The 20747-nt window shown below is 33.4% G+C and overlaps 1 pseudogene; it reads left to right on the forward strand.

The window, feature by feature from the left end:
- Positions 1 to 1469: 1469 nt before the first annotated feature.
- LOC149233197 (cytochrome P450 71AU50-like) lies at positions 1470 to 20418 on the forward strand (annotated as a pseudogene).
- Positions 20419 to 20747: the final 329 nt, after the last annotated feature.

A 20747-nucleotide genomic window follows, 5' to 3' on the forward strand; every position in this document is an offset into this window, starting at 1 on the left:
ACTCATATGTCATTGGATAGAGGATTCCTTCACGAATCCAACATGATCAACTCCTCAACTTAAGAACAAATTCTGCCCTAAGTCCGTTAGGGTAAAAAATGGTGTTGCAGAGAAATGTACAAAAGGGCTACTAAAATTGTGATTTTTAGGACCACAGGAGCTCAATCAAGCACTTAAAACATTTGATCAAGCACTTGAGTTATAAAATTCAAATAACTTGATTAAGGGTTTAAGAAAACCTTGATGGAGCCCTTAATATGGTTAAACAGATGCTCGATCTAGCTTTAAGGCTTAATCAAGCTCCTAGATAACCTCAGGTCACACAAGAGCTTGATCGATGATTTGTTTTAATGCTTCATCGAGCTATATTTAGGCCCTTAAAAAACTCGATCGAAGGTTGAAATATTGCTCAATCAAGCACTTAAAATGGCTCGATCGAGTTGTTATACACCCAAAATGCACCCTTTCTTGCCAAAAAGTGTAACCCAACTTCATGCATAGACTCACATATAACATATATGTATATATGCAAGTACAACAACTAGATATTTTTGTTTTCTCTTGTTGGATGGATGCCAACCTCTTGTTTTTTAATGTTTTGGGGTTTTTTGCGCTTTTTTTTTTTTGGTATGTGGGGCCCTTTAGGAGGAGAAACAAGTGAAAAATAAGTGATATATATACTAAAAAGAGTGCCAATTCATCCATCCCACTAAACTCAAGGTTAAGCACAATAGCCATGATGTGAAGAGACTAAATGATCACTTAGTCATAGTGTTATGAAGCCTTTTCCTTTGACTCAGGTGTTGTGGAACTTATGGAGACCTAAGTGTTGCCTTCATGTTATATTGTTTCACACCATCTTCCATGTGCCTTTCCCTTGGCACCAATTCAACTTATGATGAGTGAGATATGGGTTTATAAAAGTTATGCAAAAGAATAATTAAAAGGCCAATATAGGCGGGGATTCAGGGGATTCTAAATTAAACCAAAAATTTGAAACAAATTCTAGAATTGATATGTTGCTACAATATAACTAAAATAGATTCCTTTTGATTTGGTGAAATTTGTTCATGGAGGCATCCAATTATGCCCCCTTCTAACACCTACCTCAAGGAGCAATTTAGTGCCCATATAACTCTTGAATTTTTTTATGAGAATATAGGTTGAATTACTAAGTAATATGGTTGTAGATGCCTTCAATGCTTTTGTGTGATTTCTTGAACATGGTAAAAAAAACAGCTTTGCATGAGGAATATGTAATGTTACTTTGCCCAATAACCTTGAGGATGCAAGAAAAATTGAATTTTTAATATAGAGTTTTAAGTATATATATATATATAATTTTTTTTATTAAATTCATATATATATGTGTGTGTGTGTGTGTGTGTGTATATATATATAAATAGATATAAAAGGAAACAACAAAGAGAATTGAATTAAGATAGGAAGATATCAAAAATAGATCTGTGATGGCGAAGATCTGCAACAATAGAGCATCTGAGGAGTTGGTGATCTATGGCAATGGAAGGCGTGAGGCAAAAGCGAAGATTTGCAATGGAGGATCTGTCAAGAGAGTGAGCATCTACAACTCCCTCCTCCACCATGATGCGAATCGAAACTATGCTTACCTTCAAAGGATGAAGAAAGCTAGGGTTTCAGAGATCTCTGCAGTTGAGGAGATTGTTGACATTGGGATTGCATCTCTTGCCCAGTATGCAGATGGAAATATCTATAACCTTTGTATTGAGCTGGATAGATCAGTAAGCCATGAGATCTCCCTCTGATTTCTTACGGACATCATATCTGATTTGGTTCCTATCTGGGAAAGGGAGGCAAATTTCTATCTTCTAATTGACTTATTGTTCTGGGCTAGATACACACTTGTAGAGACTCGTCAATGTACACTCGGATCTACCTTTTGCGCTATCTGGGTTTGGATATCTGCATCCGTGATTGCACTTGCCGAGATATCTTATCAACTTACTGAGATTTTTCTCTCTGTCGAAGAGGCTATCTATTTCATCCAGGCACCACCGGGAATGCAGATAACCAGTACAATGCAAAGTCGATCTATGCTAGATCTGTCCATTTTAGATCCAAAATTTTTCTCTCCCAGCCAGGTTGAATCAGTATCAAATCTATGCCCACTAGAACTCTTTTATGCGGCTCAACCCTATTTCGTTAGAAAACGCAACACAATATGGATTATTCCCACAATGAAGACTTCGTTGGAGGCTTCTGAGGTGACATATATCACTGATACTAAAAATGTATCATACGTCCCCCTGGATTAGGAAGAATTGGTAGAACAGAATACTGTACAATTTTTTGTAAAAACCCCTATTAGAAAATCATCATAAGTTTGGGTATAAACATTGGACAAGGTTTCTCAACTGAAGCAGAACATCATGATCAATCTAGGTTATTCAACGCATCTACAAAACCTGATCTATGGTGGCAGATCTCTGCAGGATGATCGGAGTCTACAAGATTACAACATTCATCCTGCGACCACCATCATCCAAAATCTATGACTGAGAGGCAGAGTTGCAGGATCAAGTAAGTCAAAGGCAGCAAGTGAGGTTGTCGGATCGAGTTTACCCAAGGGTACAAAACCAAACAAGGAACTTATCAAGGGTGGTCTCTTCTACAAAAAGATTCTACAAGGGGATCCAGCAACTACAGCATGGCCAGAAAAAATTCCTAACACTCTCAGTCCATACATAGTGGAACAAGTGAATTACGTTCCAGAACTGGTCATAGATATTTTAGAAACAATCAATCTATGCACAACTTATGAAGCACAAGCCATCATCTGCAGATTTAATAGTTTCTGGCCAAAACCAATGGATCTATTCTAGTGGATCTTCACAAAATGGACAACAAAATATGAAATACATCTTTGCTCTAAAGGATTCTTCATCGTAAAGCATCATCGAGGATCAAGAAATTGTACTTTAGGAAGGCCCGTGGTTTTGGGGATCTACAAGGCTTTTCATTACCCCATGGTTCCCAAAATTTGATGCAAACACCATGACTGTATAAAAAATTCCGTTATGTTTAGACTTCATAACCTCCCCTTACACTTCTGGCATGACCAAGTGCTAGAAGGCATTGTGAATATTTTAGGATGATACATAAATATAGTTACACAAAGAATGGAGGAACAAATCTACACTTTTTCTCGAATATGCGTATAAGTGGACTTCAGTAAAGGCCCGTGGGATCGCATACAATTGATACACAACAAGCAGAACTAGACTCAGCTCCTATATTTCGAGAACACAACCTTTAGATGTCGAATATGCCGACAAATAGGACATCTATAAAACTTGTGCCTTGAAGCCAAGAAAGAACCATGAAGGAAGAAGAAACCAAGGAAGCAGCCCAAAGGATGGAAATTTCGACCAAATGAGCTAGATGAGGAAGAGGACGAAGCAGAAAAAGTACCCACTCCCAATGTGGAAAATCAGAAATCACAAGACAATGAAGGAAAGGGGGAAGTATCTCAAGAACTAACTGATTTACAGGTCACTGTGACATAGCTAGCCAGGATATCAGAAGCAAAGGATCCTAGTGGATACAAATGTCATCACACATCAGATAATTCTAATTCAGACAAGGAAATCCAAGAATAGAAGAAGGAAATTAGCTAGCCATCATCTCCCCATCGCCATCTCAAGGAGAATGGTGAAAGGTTGAAAAAAAGAAATGGAGAAAAGTTTAATCTATTCTCTTCATCTAACTAGTTGACTATTTTGTATGAATTTATGATCATCAGTCATTAACTAGATGATGGAATGCCGCAAGCAATGATATCCTTGGATGATAGGACCATTTAGAGGGGTTGGGAGGTAGGTGCTTGAAGTTGTTTGATGGAGGTTAGTTGCATGCACTATTTGCGGATGACGGGTGGAAAGCCCCATATATATATATTTACACCCCTCATCCTCGAATAACGGGGTTTTCATTATAGTTCAATACCAAAATTTGAGGGGAAGAGGTCACCGGTTTGAACCCTTCCTCTAATTTGATTTGCTTTTATGGAAATTTCCAATTGAAAAAAGGTGAGGCAGGAAGAGGTCAAGGGATCAACCCCGCTCCCTTTAATTTGTAGGTACATAAGTGCATCTAAAACTATTATTATACTTATATTATAGGTACATAAGTGCATTTAAATTTAGGGTTGGTATACTTATATTATTATATTTAAATTTAATTATATATATATATATATATGGGATTATATTACATATTTTTTAGTTATAAAAAAGTTATAATAATAAAAAAAGAATAATACAATATCTACGATGTAAATTTTAATGTTTTTATATTTTTATCTATTTATTTTATTGATAATGAAGATGATGATGATTAACGTAAGTAAGATTAATGTGGTCTATTGGACCTCAAAAAAAGAGAGTCTAATTGTCATTCTTCAAAATCTTGTTTATGTGATCAAAGAGCAGGGGAAGAAGCGTTCCAATATAGCTATAGTTGGGCTAGCTTAATAAGTCAAGAAGATTGGAGGTCGGCTGATGATAGCCAATTGAGAGCAGATATGGGCAAGAGTTGGGCACTCTAAAATGAAGTGCTTTTCATCTTCCAACTTCTTAGTATCACAAATCTGACAAATTCTATGGTCCCATAGAGTCTTGGGAGTAGACCACCTCAGAGTCTCACTTTGAAGCTCATGAGAGTTAGTTCTGATCCTAGCGATGTTCATTTTCTTCTTGGTGCTAGTCAACATAGAGAGATAATTCTGGTTATAGAGGGTGGGGTTGATAACCTCCTTATAGTACCTTAGCTTCCTTTTACCCTCCAACTCCTTAGTATCCCATATCTTGTCCTTAAAATTGGAGGTACTCATATTTTTGATACTGTCCTTGCTTCCCATAATGATTTCCCCCTTAATCCCCCAAAGGTTGAATCAAGATTGAGGGGGTTTTGACTAAAGTTAGAAGCAATTTTTGGAAGCCTCTTGGATTCTATATTGTAATGATTAGATTTAAAAATTAAGTAATGATTAGATTTAAATATTAATTGTTCACACATAAAAATAAAAAATAAAGATTTTCCAAAAAATTAATATACTTAAAACATTTATATCTAAATTAATATAATTATTTATATCTAAGTTAATAAATTTATTTATATATATAAAATATGTATGATAAAATAAAAACTTATTACTATCGATTAAGATTATATTTAAAAAAAAAAAACTCATTAAATGTACAATCAATTTATGTTAATATAAAGAAATAATAGTTATTTTAAATATTTAATTAAATACTAATGAATATTTAGCCAAATTAATGTTGGCATATTTTTTCCTATTTACTAATGATTAAATTTAAATATTCAATTTTCACACATAAAAATTTAAAATAAATATTTTCCAAAAAATAATATACTTAAAACATTTATATATAAATAGAGTTGTTTTAAGTGTGATTTTTTGGAAGCTTTTACGGTAGGTTTTTTGGGTCTAATTTCTTTAAAATCCGGCAGGGAATTCACTGAAATCACAAGCTTGATGGGTAATCTTGTGCAATCGAAGTGCTGACGGGTTTTCCACGGTGCTGAATCCATATATATCAAAAAACTAGTTTAAATAACAAACATCAGTTTGCCATGGTGCTGAATCCATATATATCAAAAAACTAGTTTAAATAACACACATCAAGATTTCACCTCAAATTTTTCCACTAGATTCCGGCACCGTAAAGTCCAAAAAATCGCACTAAAGACAACTCCATATTTATATCTAAGTTAAAATATTTATTTATATATTATATCTGATATAAAATATTTAATTTAATAAAACCTTGTTATTATTGATTAGGATTATATTAAAAAAGAATTAATTATGTGTACAATCAGTTTTAACAATATGTTAATATAAAGAACTTGTTATTATTGATTAGGATTATATTAAAAAAGAATTAATTATGTGTACAATCAATTTTAACAATATGTTAATATAAAGAAATGGCGTAGGCAGAATTGTCTCAAGGGTAAAAAGTGGTCAAAAGTAGTGAGATTGTTTAAAAGTGACTTGAATTCAGCAATTTTTTTTTCAAAAAATCTCACTGTAAGAGTGTTTGAATCATGTTTTTGATGGTGGAAATAGATTCAACACCATCAAAAATCTCCGGGGCATCCAAAATCTTGAAGTTTGACAATTGTAACCTTGCTAGGTGGTTAGACTACTGCTTATTTATTCTAAATATTTAATTAAATACTTATGGATATTTAGTGATATATATATATATATATATATATATATATATATATATATATATATATATATATATATATAATGGTTAAATAAATGGAAAAAAAATGTATAGTGTCCCACAAGGAATGTTCGTTGAAAGCAGGTAAAAACATTTAGATTGTATGAGATTCAAAAGTCCTTGTAGACTAGTTTAATGGAAGAGTTGTCTTAAGAATTCTTCATTTAGAATTGTGGGAAAGGAAAATCTTCTAGCTATAGGAGCAATATAATGAGCAATATAAAGATGTGCAAATTTTTCATACATAGAGTGAAAATAATGCTTTGGGGTGTGTTATCCAAGAAGCTTTGCTATTAGATCTTGGGTTAGTATCCATCTCGGAAGTGTCTAATAGTAATGTGTTATCTATTTTGTCTTTTAAACTGTTTGATCTTGTTCAAATAAGATTTAGTTAAGCTTCATGATATGTTTAAGATATAAGATATATCTGGCATTTTGTTCTTGATTTCCTATGAAATATCATAAGTGTTTTTTTTTCTCTGATTGGCTAAGAGTTTATTTTACTCAAAAGTAAGGAAAACTCAAGAGCATATAGCACTATAAAAACCTGTCCCTTATAGACTACTAGCTAATAATTCTCGGTAATGTAATTTACCTTAAATAATAGTAATAAAAATATCCCTATTACTTATTTGGCAACTAAATTATAATAAATTTTTTAACTATGTAAAAATAGTAATAATAATAAATAAAAACATTTCCCATATCAATTTTTTTATTATGTTCTAATGATCTTTATATTATGAATTATGTTATGAATTGACCGTAAAATCGTATATATATTAAGTAAAACATACTTGTGGAAACTTTACCTTTGGCCGTAGTCTACAAATTATGCATTTTGCCTTGAAAATTTGTGGAAATTTCGGCTATATTTTGAAAAAATTTCGCAGGGATTTTTGTAAATTCAATTAAACACTGTCAAAATTCATAATTTAAGGTGTCCAAAATGTTTTTGATGGTGCTGAATCTGTTTCTACCATCAAAAACATGATTCAAACACTGCATCTTCAAGATTTTTTGAAAAATTTTAACCTAAATTCCCACTACTTTTAACGGTTAAAACAATTACTCCGCTTCCATGTATTAATCAACTTTCAGCAAGAGAGACATCTACTCCCGAGATTCTTGTCTTATAAAAGGGCGACAAGAATTCTTGTCAGTTTCGTGGCAGATTGAAAATGTTGACAATGTGGCGTTATTAGTGAACAAAATATCATTAATTTTATGGAGGTCGATCATACCTTTCTATTGGGAAGTGTATTGGGAAGTGTGTGCGTATGAAACTTACGAAGTTAGTTACATTTATTTATTTATTTGAAAATGCGGTTCCTCCGGCTGGTTTACAGGTGCAGAGTTACGGTCAATCACATCATTTTAAAGTATAGTTTCGAACAGGCCGTAGTCTAACCAGCGGGAGGAATAGGATAGAAATTTTTGGAAATTTTGGTCGTATTTAAGAATATTGGGCAAGGATTTTTGTAAATCCAAGTTATAGTTGTTAAAGTTCAAAATTTTAAATATCCTAAACATTTTTGATGATGCTGAATCCATTCCCACCATCAAAAATACCATTCAAACACTGCTTTTACAAGATGTTTTGAATTTTTTTCCGATTCCGGCACCTCGGTAGACGACTCCACTTAGGGTGCCCGATCCAATTCTTGTTATATATAGATGTGACGAGCCTGTGGAGTACCTCATTCGTTGTGGGTGGCTAATTTGCTAGCAATCGCGAATTTGTTGTATTCTGAGCGGCCAGTGTTGGAATGTGCCGAGTTTTGTATAAAATTTTCCTTTCCTATCCTACTTGCATTGGCGGTGTCATGGGCATTCTTGTTCCAAGTGAGAAAACGGCGGTGGCCACCGGGGCCGTTTCCGTTGCCGATCGTTGGAAACCTACACCTCCTGCTCGGACACCTTCCACACCAAGCCCTAGCAACTCTCTCTCTCAAATGCGGGCCTCTCATGTCTCTGCGCCTGGGGTCCTCTGCCCTCACCCTAGTCGTCTCCTCCGCAGATATGGCCAAGGAATTTCTCAAGAATAATGATCGCCTTTTCGCTGGAAGACCTCAATCCATGGCTGCTAAGTATTTGTCGTATAATTTGTCTAACGTGGGCTATGATCCGTATGGTCCTTACTGGAGACAAATGCGTAATATCTGCGTTTTACAGTTGCTCAGCTCAAAACGCTTGGAGTCCTTCCGCTTCATAAGAGAAGAGGAAGTGTCTGCTATGATTCGTTCTATTATTGCAGAAGTGAGGGCTCTCGTGTTCCCGTAAGCATTAGCAAAGCTGTGTCAACACTTGCGACTTCTATTATCTGCAGGATGGCCATCGACAGAAAGTCGGACCAACGGTCAAATGAGAGCATCAAAGAAAGTTTTCTGTTAGCCGGTACTTTCAATATCGCAGATTATATACCATACTTGGCGTGGCTGGATTTGCAAGGTTTGGGACGGTGATTTAAGAGAATACACAAGACGGTAGACCATTTCTTCAACAATGTGATAGAGGAACACGTTGCGAGGAATGACCCCAACGTCACCCCTGATCTTGTGGACGTTTTGATTGCAATCTGTGCAGATAATGATACGGAATTCCAAATTAAACGAAAACATATTAAAGGCGTCATTGCTGTACGTTAAAAGTTTTTTCACAATAAAACATTCAATTTCAATGACTTTTAAAAAGTAAAGATTGGTGTACGTTGTCTTTGCAGGATATGTTCGCCGCGGGAACGGACACGTCATCGATTGTGATAGAGTGGGGAATGTCCGAAGTGCTGAGAAACCCGCCATTGCTGAAGAAGCTTCAGGAGGAGCTTGAACGCGTGGTTGGAATGGAGCGTATGGTACAAGAATATGATCTGCCTTGTCTCGTTTATTTACAAGCTGTGGTGAAAGAAACGCTTAGACTCCACCCACCAGGGCCTCTTGCCATTCTCCATTTATCTTTGGAGGATTGCAGTGTATCGGGCTATGAAATCCCTGGTGGCACTTGCGTTCTGCTCAACCTTTGGGCGATTGGGAGGAATCCAAAGTCGTGGGAGGATGCAGAAAGTTTCAAGCCAGAGAGGTTCATGCAGGAAAAAACTGGGGCGGAAGAGGTGGATGTAAATGTTCAGAACTTTGAGTGGATTCCATTTGGAGCGGGACGGAGAGGATGCCCCGGACAGCAATTGGGAATGCTGGTTGTAGAGTTTGGGATGGGGCAGCTGTTGCACTGTTTCAACTGGAGGCTCCCGGGGAAGATGAATGGGTAGGAGTTGGATATGAGTGAAAGGTTTAATGTGTTAGAAATCTGCTATTAGAAACAGCAAATGGCTGTTTCTAATCTTAAACTGCAAATGCTGTTTCTGCTTTTAATGTTATGCAGTTTCTAATCTTAATGTGACCCGATAAATCATTCTATAATCTGTGATTAATCTTAAGCGTTGAATTGGTATATGATGGACGTACCAGATTAGAGTTAAATGATATATAAAGAATTGGGTCCTCTCTCTCCCACACAAGAGTTGTATTCTTCTCCATCAAGAAACGCATGAAGGAAGTGAGGGCAAGAGGAGAGAAACCGAATTCTGTCAAGAAGAAGAGTAACCGTCAGGAGTCAGAAGAAAGAAGATGGCAACCATTATATCTTCCGCAGTTAACCAAGGTATGTCATCTTAAATTAAGTTTTGTTAGTGAAATATTCGGTATTGATGATCTTTGGGCTGTTAGTAGCTATATTTTACATTTGGTATCAGAGCCACCAATCAATAACTGAATATTTCCTATGATTGCCCTTGCGAATGAATATAATGGAAATTTGATTAATCAAGAGATTTTGTAGCTGTGCATGTCGATGCCGAAGGGGATTCTGGACCTCTGTGTTTTTCTTTAATTTTACTTTCGGCAGAAGCGTGCAAACCGAAATATTACTGTGCTTTTCCTTAAGATTTTTACTAGTTTAAACGCAATATCCCTAAGTTTCATCGTTTAATCTAGCGTTTTATATGCCCTGCGATCATCCATTAAGTTTTTGATATTGATCCATAGTTGTCGCGAAATGTCTTTGGAATTTCTTATAACCGTGTTTTGGGAAATCCTGGAGGTTTAACATTGCCATTTTCATAAATGATATTTGGGAATAAACATTGAATTAATTACGTCTTTCCTTATTGGATTAATTCTGTTTTGAATGCGTCATATTGTATGATATTTAAAAGTTAATATCAGTATTTGTATAACCCAAGACTGAATTCTTAGAACGTTTTTTTGGAAATTGGGATTCTTTCTTTGGTATAGAGATGCCATATAATGATGATCCCTGTGACAAAGAATGCGGTGAATATAAGTTATTGAATCCTGGTAGATAGTCGAATTTGTGCACTGAAAGAAGACTAACAAAGCAATCATTTTTTGTCAAGAGTTGAGTAGAACTCTTGTAGGAAAATTACAGTTTCGATTGACGTTTGAAATTTGGGCATAAAAATAATCGTTCTGTGACTGATTGTTTTGCATAAAGTATGTGTCATAAATCATTTATGCACATGAGATTTATGATTTTGTTAATCACCAAAGTGGTCAAAATCAGAACAATCATTTAGTGCATAAGTGACATAATGATTATTGATAGAAATTGCCAGTTATAATAATACCAATTAAAACTGGCATCACTAATGATAGAACCTGAGAACTTACCCAAAGGAAAGTCTTGTCCTATAAATAGTTGACATGATGAGGTTTGATAGATATTTTGATTAAATAAATATTGATCATCCAAAGATGTCAGTTCTATTTGATTGAATATATTTATTACCTACTTATGTTTTGGTATTTAATTATGTTAAGTATAAGATAGTATCTACCCAAAGGAGTGCTATATTATGCTATTATGTCTACATCTGAATCGCGTTAGTTATGAGCTTATAGTTATTTCATTTTTAATTTGCAGGAGTTCCTATGAGTACACATGCTTCATCTGTTACATTGTTCACTGGTGTTAATTTTTCTGAATGGAGAGAACAAGTCAATTTCCATTTAGGTGTTCAGGATCTTGACTTGGTACTCCTTGAGGATAAGCCTGTTGCTCTTACAAAAGATGGTACCGAGGCAGAAAAATCACACCATAAAGCATGGGAACGCAGTAACAGATTGAGCCTTATGTTCATTAAGATGACTGTTGCTAACAACATCAAGTCAACAATTCCACAGACAGAAAGTGCTAAGGAATATATGCAGTCTGTGGAAGAGCGTTTTCGTTCAGCTGATAAGTCACTCGCTGGTACTCTTATGGCAGAACTCACGACCATGAAGTTTGATGGGTCGCGAACTATGCAAGAGCACATTATAGAGATGACTAATCTTGCAGCAAAGTTAAACTCCCTGGGACTTACAGTAGAGGATTCTTTTCTTGTTCAGTTCATCCTGAACTCGCTACCTTCTGAATATGGACCTTTTCAGATTAACTATAACACTATAAAGGATAAGTGGAATGTTAATGAATTGGCCAGTAGACTTGTTCAGGAAGAAGGACGTTTGAAAAATCAAGTGAATCACTCAGTAAGTTTTGTGAGCAATAAAGCTGGTAAAGAAAAGAAAGGAAAATCAAGTCATTTCAAGAAGAAAAAGGCACCTGCTAAGAATGGGCAGGATAAGGAAAAGAAGGAACTAAAGGATATTCAATGTCATTTCTGTAAAAAGAAAGGACATTATCAAAGTGACTGTCCGAAAAGGAAAGCTTGGTTCGAAAAGAAAGGTAATTATCTATCTTTCGTATGTTTTGAATCAAATTTAGTTGAAGTTCCTATTAATACATGGTGGCTTGATACTGGTGCTACAACTCATGTTTCCAACAATATGCAGGGATTTCTTACGATCCGAACCATAAATCCAAATGAAGATCGTTTTCTCTTTATGGGAAACGGAATGAAATCTTCAATTGAAGGCATTGGGACTTATCGTCTAATTCTAGAAAGTGGATATGTATTAGACTTATACAATACCCTTTATGTACCTTCATTATCTAGAAACCTTATTTCCGCAAGTAAATTGGATATTTCTGGTTTTAGATGTATGATTGGATCTGGTTGTTTTGATTTATATAAGAATACTGATAATGTTGGTTCTGGTATTCTAATTGATGGTTTATATAAATTGAAACTGAATGACACTTATGCGAATTCCTTGTTGAATATAGTAAATAATGTTGGATGTAAACGTAGCATGTTGAATGAAAATTCTGCTTTCTTGTGGCATAAACGACTAGGTCATATATCCAAAGAAAGAATGATGAGATTAGTAAGTAATGAAATTTTGTCAAATTTGGACTTTAGTGATCTAGAATTATGTGTGGATTGTATTAAAGGTAAACAAACCAAACATAATAAGAAAGGAGCCACTAGAAGCAGCCAGCTTCTTGAAATAATACACACTGATATTTGCGGACCTATGGACACTCCAGACTTTAATGGAGAAAAGTATTTCATCACTTTCATTGACGATTTTTCCCGTTATGGTTATGTCTATTTGCTTCATGAAAAATCTCAATCTGTGAATGTCCTAGAGACGTTTGTAAAGGAAGTTGAGAGGCAATTAGATAAAAAGCTGAAAATCATAAGGTCTGATAGAGGTGGTGAATATTATGGTAAATATAATGAGTCAGGCCAGTGTCCAGGTCCATTTGCAAAATTCCTCGAAAGTCATGGCATATGTGCGCAATACACAATGCCAAGTACACCACAGCAAAATGGTGTAGCAGAAAGGCGCAATAGGACGTTAATGGATATGATTAGGAGTATGATGTCAGATTCTACACTACCTAAGAATTTGTGGTCGTATGCTCTCAAAACCGCTAACTATTTATTGAATAGGGTTCCTAGTAAAGCTGTTCAAAAGACTCCTTTCGAGTTATGGACTAACAGGAAACCTAGCTTAAGACACCTGCATGTTTGGGGTTGTCCAGCGGAAGCGAGAATTTATAATCCACATGAAAAGAAATTAGATTCTCGAACGATCAGTGGGTATTTTTTAGGTTACCCTGAGAAATCTAAAGGGTATGTGTTTTACTGTCCTAATCATAGTCCAAGAATTGTAGAAACTGGTAATGCAAGATTCATTGAGAATGGTGAAGTCAGTGGGAGTACTAGAAGAGAAATAGTAGAAATAAAGGAAACAAGGGTGAATGTTACATTGCCTAGAATAGTTCCTCCATCTACTATTACTCCAAATGTTGTTCCAGCTGTTGTAGAACAGCATGATGATAATGAAAAACATATAAATGAAGAAGTACTTCCTGAAGGAAATGACTTACATAATACTGATATGCATGAACCACAACAAGTAGCATTAAGAAGACCTCAAAGAAATCGTAGGTCAACTATTTCTGATGATTATGTGGTTTATATGCAAGAATCAGATTATGATATTGGAATCAATAAGGATCCAGTTTCATTTTCACATGCTGTAGAAAGTAAAGAGTCAAAGGAATGGATTAATGCCATGAAAGAAGAAATGAAATCCATGCAACATAATGAAGTTTGGGATCTCGTTGAGTTACCACATGGCTGTAAAAGAGTCGGATGCAAATGGGTTTTTAAAACCAAACACGACTCTAGTGGTAATATCGAACGGTATAAAGCTAGACTTGTTGCTAAGGGTTACACTCAGAAAGATGGTGTTGATTACAAGGAGACATTTTCTCCTGTTTCGAAAAAGGACTCACTAAGAATAATAATGGCATTAGTAGCTCATTATGATTTGGAGTTACATCAAATGGATGTGAAAACAGCCTTTCTGAATGGAGATCTTGATGAGGATGTTTATATGGATCAACCTGAGGGTTTTTCTGTAGAAGGTAAAGAACAATTGGTGTGTAAACTTAAGAAGTCAATATATGGGCTTAAACAAGCATCCCGGCAATGGTATATTAAGTTCAATACCATTATTACATCTTTTGGTTTTAAAGAAAATACGGTTGATCACTGTATATACCAAAAGATCAGTGGGAGCAAGTTTATTTTTCTGGTCCTTTATGTTGATGACATCTTGCTTGCTGCAAATAATTTAAGTATATTGCATGAGACTAAGGAATTTCTCTCAACGAACTTTGAAATGAAAGATATGGGAGAGGCATCCTATGTGATTGGAATAGAAATATTCCGTGATCGATCACAAGGTATATTGGGATTGTCTCAGAAAGGATATGTCGAAAGGATTCTAGAGAGATTTGGAATGAGTAAGTGTTCACCTGGATTAGTTCCTGTACAGAAAGGTGATAAATTCAATCTCATGCAATGTCCTAAGAATGATGTTGAACGAAAGGAAATGGAATCAATTCCATATGCATCTGTTGTTGGTAGCCTAATGTATGCTCAAACCTGTACTAGACCGGATATCAGCTTTGCGGTCGGTATGTTAGGGAGGTATCAAAGTAATCCAGGAAGAGAACATTGGCAAGCTGCAAAGAAAGTTTTGAGGTACTTACAAGGCACGAAAGATTACATGCTCATGTATAGAAGATCCAATGAAGCGGAGGTGATTGGATATAGCGATTCAGATTTTGCTGGATGTATTGATACTAGAAAATCGACTTTTGGTTACCTGTTTATGTTTGCTCAAGGTGCCATATCATGGAAAAGTGCGAAACAGACTATCGTTGCTTCATCCACTATGGAGGCAGAATTTGTGGCATGTTTTGAAGCTACAATTCATGCATTATGGTTGCGGAACTTTATTTCAGGACTTGCGGTTGTCGACACCATTAGCAAGCCGCTGAAAATTTATTGTGATAACTTTGCAGCAGTATTTTTCTCAAAGAACGACAAGTACTCTAAAGGTGCCAAACATATAGAACTGAAGTATCTTGTTGTGAAAGATGAGGTTCAGAAACAAAGAGTGTCAATCATGCACATCAGGACAGAACTTATGATTGAAGACCCTTTGACGAAAGGGTTACAACCAAGACAATTTAAGGAACATGTTCAAAGAATGGGTCTTGGTTGTATTAATAATAATTGATGTGTGACATTCTGAGCTCTTTTATGTGTTTCTGATATACAATTATGTGTCTCTTGTTTTAATGTAGTAGTACGTATTTTATGTAATTTTAAACAAGAAAGAGTCTTATAAAGATATTATGTTTAATCATTATGATATAAGACATTATGTGGACCATTATGCTGTTTTATATAAATTATGAGTATGAATTGATGGATTGCTGGTATTGTAGTATATGGAAGGGAATGCATTGAATTAATAGTGCACAACCGCCATAATTCTCAGCAATTTATCATAGTATGATGTTCAACAATTAATATTATGAATAGTCGGGTCAAGTTGGAGAATGTTAGAAATCTGCTATTAGAAACAGCAAATGGCTGTTTCTAATCTTAAACTGCAAATGCTGTTTCTGCTTTTAATGTTATGCAGTTTCTAATCTTAATGTGACCCGATAAATCATTCTATAATCTGTGATTAATCTTAAGCATTGAATTGGTATATGATGGACGTACCAGATTAGAGTTAAATGATATATAAAGAATTGGGTCCTCTCTCTCCCACACAAGAGTTGTATTCTTCTCCATCAAGAAACGCATGAAGGAAGTGAGGGCAAGAGGAGAGAAACCCAATTTTGTCAAGAAGAAGAGTAACCGTCAGGAGTCAGAAGAAAGAAGATGGCAGCCATTATATCTTCCGCAGTTAACCAAGGTATGTCATCTTAAATTAAGTTTTGTTAGTGAAATATTCGGTATTGATGATCTTTGGGCTGTTAGTAGCTATATTTTACATAATGGACTGACACTGCCCCGGGCTTATGAACTCGTGGCTGTTCCAACTCCTCGACTCTCTGTACTCTGATTTTATGTTGACGTTCCGAACGGTCTTCCTTGGTTTCAATAAAATAGACACATGTTTATCGTGTTTGGTTTAGGTTAATGTCGTGTTGAAATAATAGATCTCTCGAAGCCACGCATGTTTTCGGACCTAAAACATGGGAGGACCCGGTCTTTTGCTCTGGGATTGCTGAGAAAACTAAGTATTATGGTTGTATTGAGGAGGCTTAAGTTATTGTGAATGTTTTGTATTTTTACTACCGGGAAGTTTAGAGAAGCAATTGAGATTGAAAAAGGTCAAACAATCTCAATAGAGATAACGGCTGGAAGATCAACTGTTGTTGGATCCCTGCCCTCTCCTCCTAGTTGGTTTTTTTCCCGTCTTCTTACCAGTCTTCTGAGTTTATTAGAATGATTTGAGTTTTATTTAATAGGCTCTATTAATAAGTTATACAATATTAATATCAAGAAAAACATTACTATTATTAACTATTAAATAAGAATATTATAATAATTAAAGTTATAATATCAATGTCAAAGTTTTAGGAGTTATAAGTCCATAATTTTTGTTTTTGTCCTACTAGTCTTTTTATAATTTTCCATCAGTTCCTTTCCCTTAGATTTATTTGATGACCCCTTTTATGACTATCATAATGGGATTATAAATGATTATTAATCTAAAATTTATTAGATAAATTAAATATACATGTTTAATTATTGGGCTCTACTAATAGGTTATACAATCCATTAGTAACATTAGGATAATACTATTACTAACTATTAGATAATAATATTATAATTTTAAATCTATAATATTAGTATTACAGTTATAGTGATATTAGGGTAATAGATACACACTATTATTAATATTAATCACTATTAAACATTTTAACTTAAATATAGTAACTTTTTACTTATTTATTAACATTCCTATAACTATTCTTAATATAAGTTAGTTAAGCATTATAATATTAAAATGAAATATTCATAAAATCATTAATTTAACATTCAGAACTCAAAATATATTTTAATAATATATACATATTTGTCTATGTCCTTATCCCTTAGTCCATGTCTAGTCTAATTGTCTAGTCAAAGTTAGCTGTTACTTAGTCAAATATAATCATCAGTGGCTTGTAGCCATTTCCTAGTCAATCTTAGCTGTTGGAAGATTTGTTCTCCCTATTAAAATGCAGCCATGATCTGATTCTTCAACTTGTTGAACCACACTCTCGTTAGTTCGAAACATGTGGACAAATATTTTATAATGTGATTTACGCAAAAAATTTTTTCATACTTAATATGGATCACAGAAGCCTCATTCCAACAAATAATTATAATAATATTTAAACTAAAATTTCACTAAACTTTAACCATAATCATAATAATATCCTCATAAAAAGACAATTACATTAATATATAATCATTAATTGTGTAAAATCAATTATAGTTGTAACATCGAGCTTTAAATGGTGATGATTCTTCTCCATGAAGCATCAAAGATTGAAGTTCAATGGCTAATTTATTGGGTAATGGAGTTCTTAACAAATTTTCACATGCTACATGAATTAAGCATCAAATGTTTGTGATTATCCATTAATCTATCTCTCAAACTTCCAAACGCATAATAATTATTAACTAATAAATGAGCATTGAATTATTAAGAGCATTGATATGATAGGAATTTCTTTTTCATTTTACTTTCAAGATTGAATAAGTATGCGTTTAAGATTAGATTTTAATTTAATATCCTTTAAAAATTAGTTGTTACTTTATTTTTTTGCGCTTATCCACTTGAAATGTTGATGAATTATTTCCTTCAATCTAAATGATTATACTTTTATGGAAGTTGCGGGTCTATAATATTGGAAAATTGATCATTTAAATTCAATGAGAAATAAGGAATTGAGCTGCTGCCTGAGTGAATTATGTCTTCAATGTTTTAGCACTCATGTCTTCAATGTTTTAGTTTTTATGGAAGAAAGTCTCTTAGACAATGAACTAGCAAGGAAGAAGCATTGACGTCCCAAAAGGAATGATAATGTGAATGGAGATATGTATAATGATGAGACTCAAAGATCTAGATCAAGACCATGCCCAATATCAATGCTATAATTGAGAGAAAGATTGATATTCTAATGCAAGATGTTGCTAAAATCAAACCAGAGCTATTAAAATGGAAATGTTCCAACAAGTAAGCTAAAATTTGTGCCCCATTGAGGGTCTAGTTTACATAAACAATTGAAAATTATTTGTTTTTAGCTTATTATTATGATTATATATCATCTTTAAATTGTTTGGCTACTATTTAACTTAATATTTCCTTTTCTTTAGTTGAAATGTATGTGTTTGTTTTTTTTTATAGGGTTTCAAATAATAGTAAATGTTATGTATTTGAGATATATGTTAATAGTTGTTTTACCAATTGAAATTTAATAAAAAACTATGATGAGAAATTTATGTATTTTTTTTTTAAGGGTTTCAAATAATAGTAAAGGTTATGTGTTTGAGATATATGTCAATAGTTGTTTTACAAATTGAAATTTAATAAATAAATAAATAAATTATCAACATGCCAAATAATATATTAAATAGGTTTATGATAAAATGATGTATAAAACTATATTAAATATTGAATTTTCAACTATAATAATATAAATGTTTCAATTTTATTTACTTATTATAATTTTTGATCAATAATAGACATATAAATATAAAATACAATAATTATATAATAGTAAATGGTTAATTTAAAAAATAAAAATAAAAAAAAATATTTCTTTTGATTAATGATTTTTTATTCATTAAATTTATTCTCTATAATTATTTTCACATAAATATCTATTTAATAATTAAAATCTAAATATATATTTTTTTATTTTTATAACTTAATTTAGTAAAAAATACTCAAAACATTATCTTCCAATCATATTGAAATTTGAGAGTTACAATTAGTTTCAAATAATAGTAAATGTTATGTATTTGAGATATATGTTAATAGTTGTTTTACCAATTGAAATTTAATAAAAAGTTATGATGAGAAATTTATGTGTGTGTGTGTTTTTTTTAAATAAGGTTTCAAATAATAGTAAATGTTATGTGTTTGAGATATATGTCAATAGTTGTTTTACAAATTGAAATTTAATAAATAAATAAATAAATTATCAACATGCCAAATAATATATTAAATAGGTTTATGATAAAATGATGTATAAAACTATATTAAAATTTTCAACAATAATAATATAAATGTTTCAATTTTATTTACTTATTATAATTTTCGATCAATAATAGACATATAAATATAAAATATAATAATTATATAACAGTAAATGGTTAATTTAAAAAATTAAAAAAAAAAATTATTTCTTTTGATTAATGATTTTTTATTCATTAAATTTATTCTCTATAATTATTTTCACATAAATATATATTTAATAATTAAAATCTAAATATTTTATTTTTATTTTTATAACTTAATTTAGTAAAAAATATTCAAAACATTATCTTCAAAGCATATTGAAATTTCAGAATTTCAATCAAAAACATATTGAAATTTGAGAGTTACAATTAAAAATTATATATAAGTAGGTCAATTATGTCTTTTCAATATTTCTTTACTTCATATGTATGATAATAACGTTTGTGAAGTCATTCTATTACCATATATTTTGTTATGCAGTAAATATAAATCTATAATTCCAATAAAAACATATATATTTATCCACTAAAATTTGAATTGAATTTCATTTTCATATTATATCTATATAAAATTAATTTTATAGCTAAGTGGTATCCGTGTAAGTCAAATTGGGATGATTATCTAATGGTAAATGAAAATTTATATCCATTTATATGTTAAAATATCCATAATTTGATTTTATACTCAAAAGAATAATATTAAGAATTATTGGTTCTAAATAAAAGATTATACATTCAATTAAAATATTTTAATACGGAAGTGTTGCAGTTATTAGTGAGCTCTGAAACAAAAAGCCTAATGGTGGAAAGACGGTGAAACCCTTGGCGCAACACGAAGGAAGGCCCAGAAGGCCGACAGCAACCCTGACCAGTAGAAATCGGCAGCGAACCGGGAAACAACGGTATGACAGAAGATGTCAGGAGGGGAGAGATCACCTCCTATCAAGATACCATGGCAGGAGAGGGACAGAGCAGCCAGGAGACAGAGGAACGGAAGAGCGCAGGACCAGTGCTAGGAACTGCCTAGCAAACATGCCGCAGAGGAAAGTGCCTGCCATGTGCAGCGGAGAGACCCAGATTCATGATTCCAGTGAATAAACTGGAAAAGTACAGAAGCTATATGAGGGATCATGCCCTCATCTGCAAGTTCGTAGGAGTCTGGCCGTCGGAAAGAGATCTTTCCAAGTGGATCCAACAAAAATGGCAGCCCCAAGGCCACATCGAGCTCAAGCTAGGAGCGAAAGGCTTCTTCACGGTAATCTTCTTTAACCTACAAGATAAGGAAAAGGTCTTTGAAAATGGCCCATATTTTTATTACAATGCTGGTTTGTTCATGCGTTTCTGGGAAGAATGTTACAACCCTCATAAAGAAACCTTTCTAGCTGCGCCTATCAGGGTTTGCTTGTTCGGGCTCCCCATAGACTTCT

Source organism: Pinus tabuliformis, chromosome J (assembly GCF_031772625.1).
Source record: "Pinus tabuliformis cultivar Carrire ecotype Pingquan chromosome J, CPIR1, whole genome shotgun sequence".
Classification (NCBI taxonomy): domain Eukaryota; kingdom Viridiplantae; phylum Streptophyta; class Pinopsida; order Pinales; family Pinaceae; genus Pinus; species Pinus tabuliformis.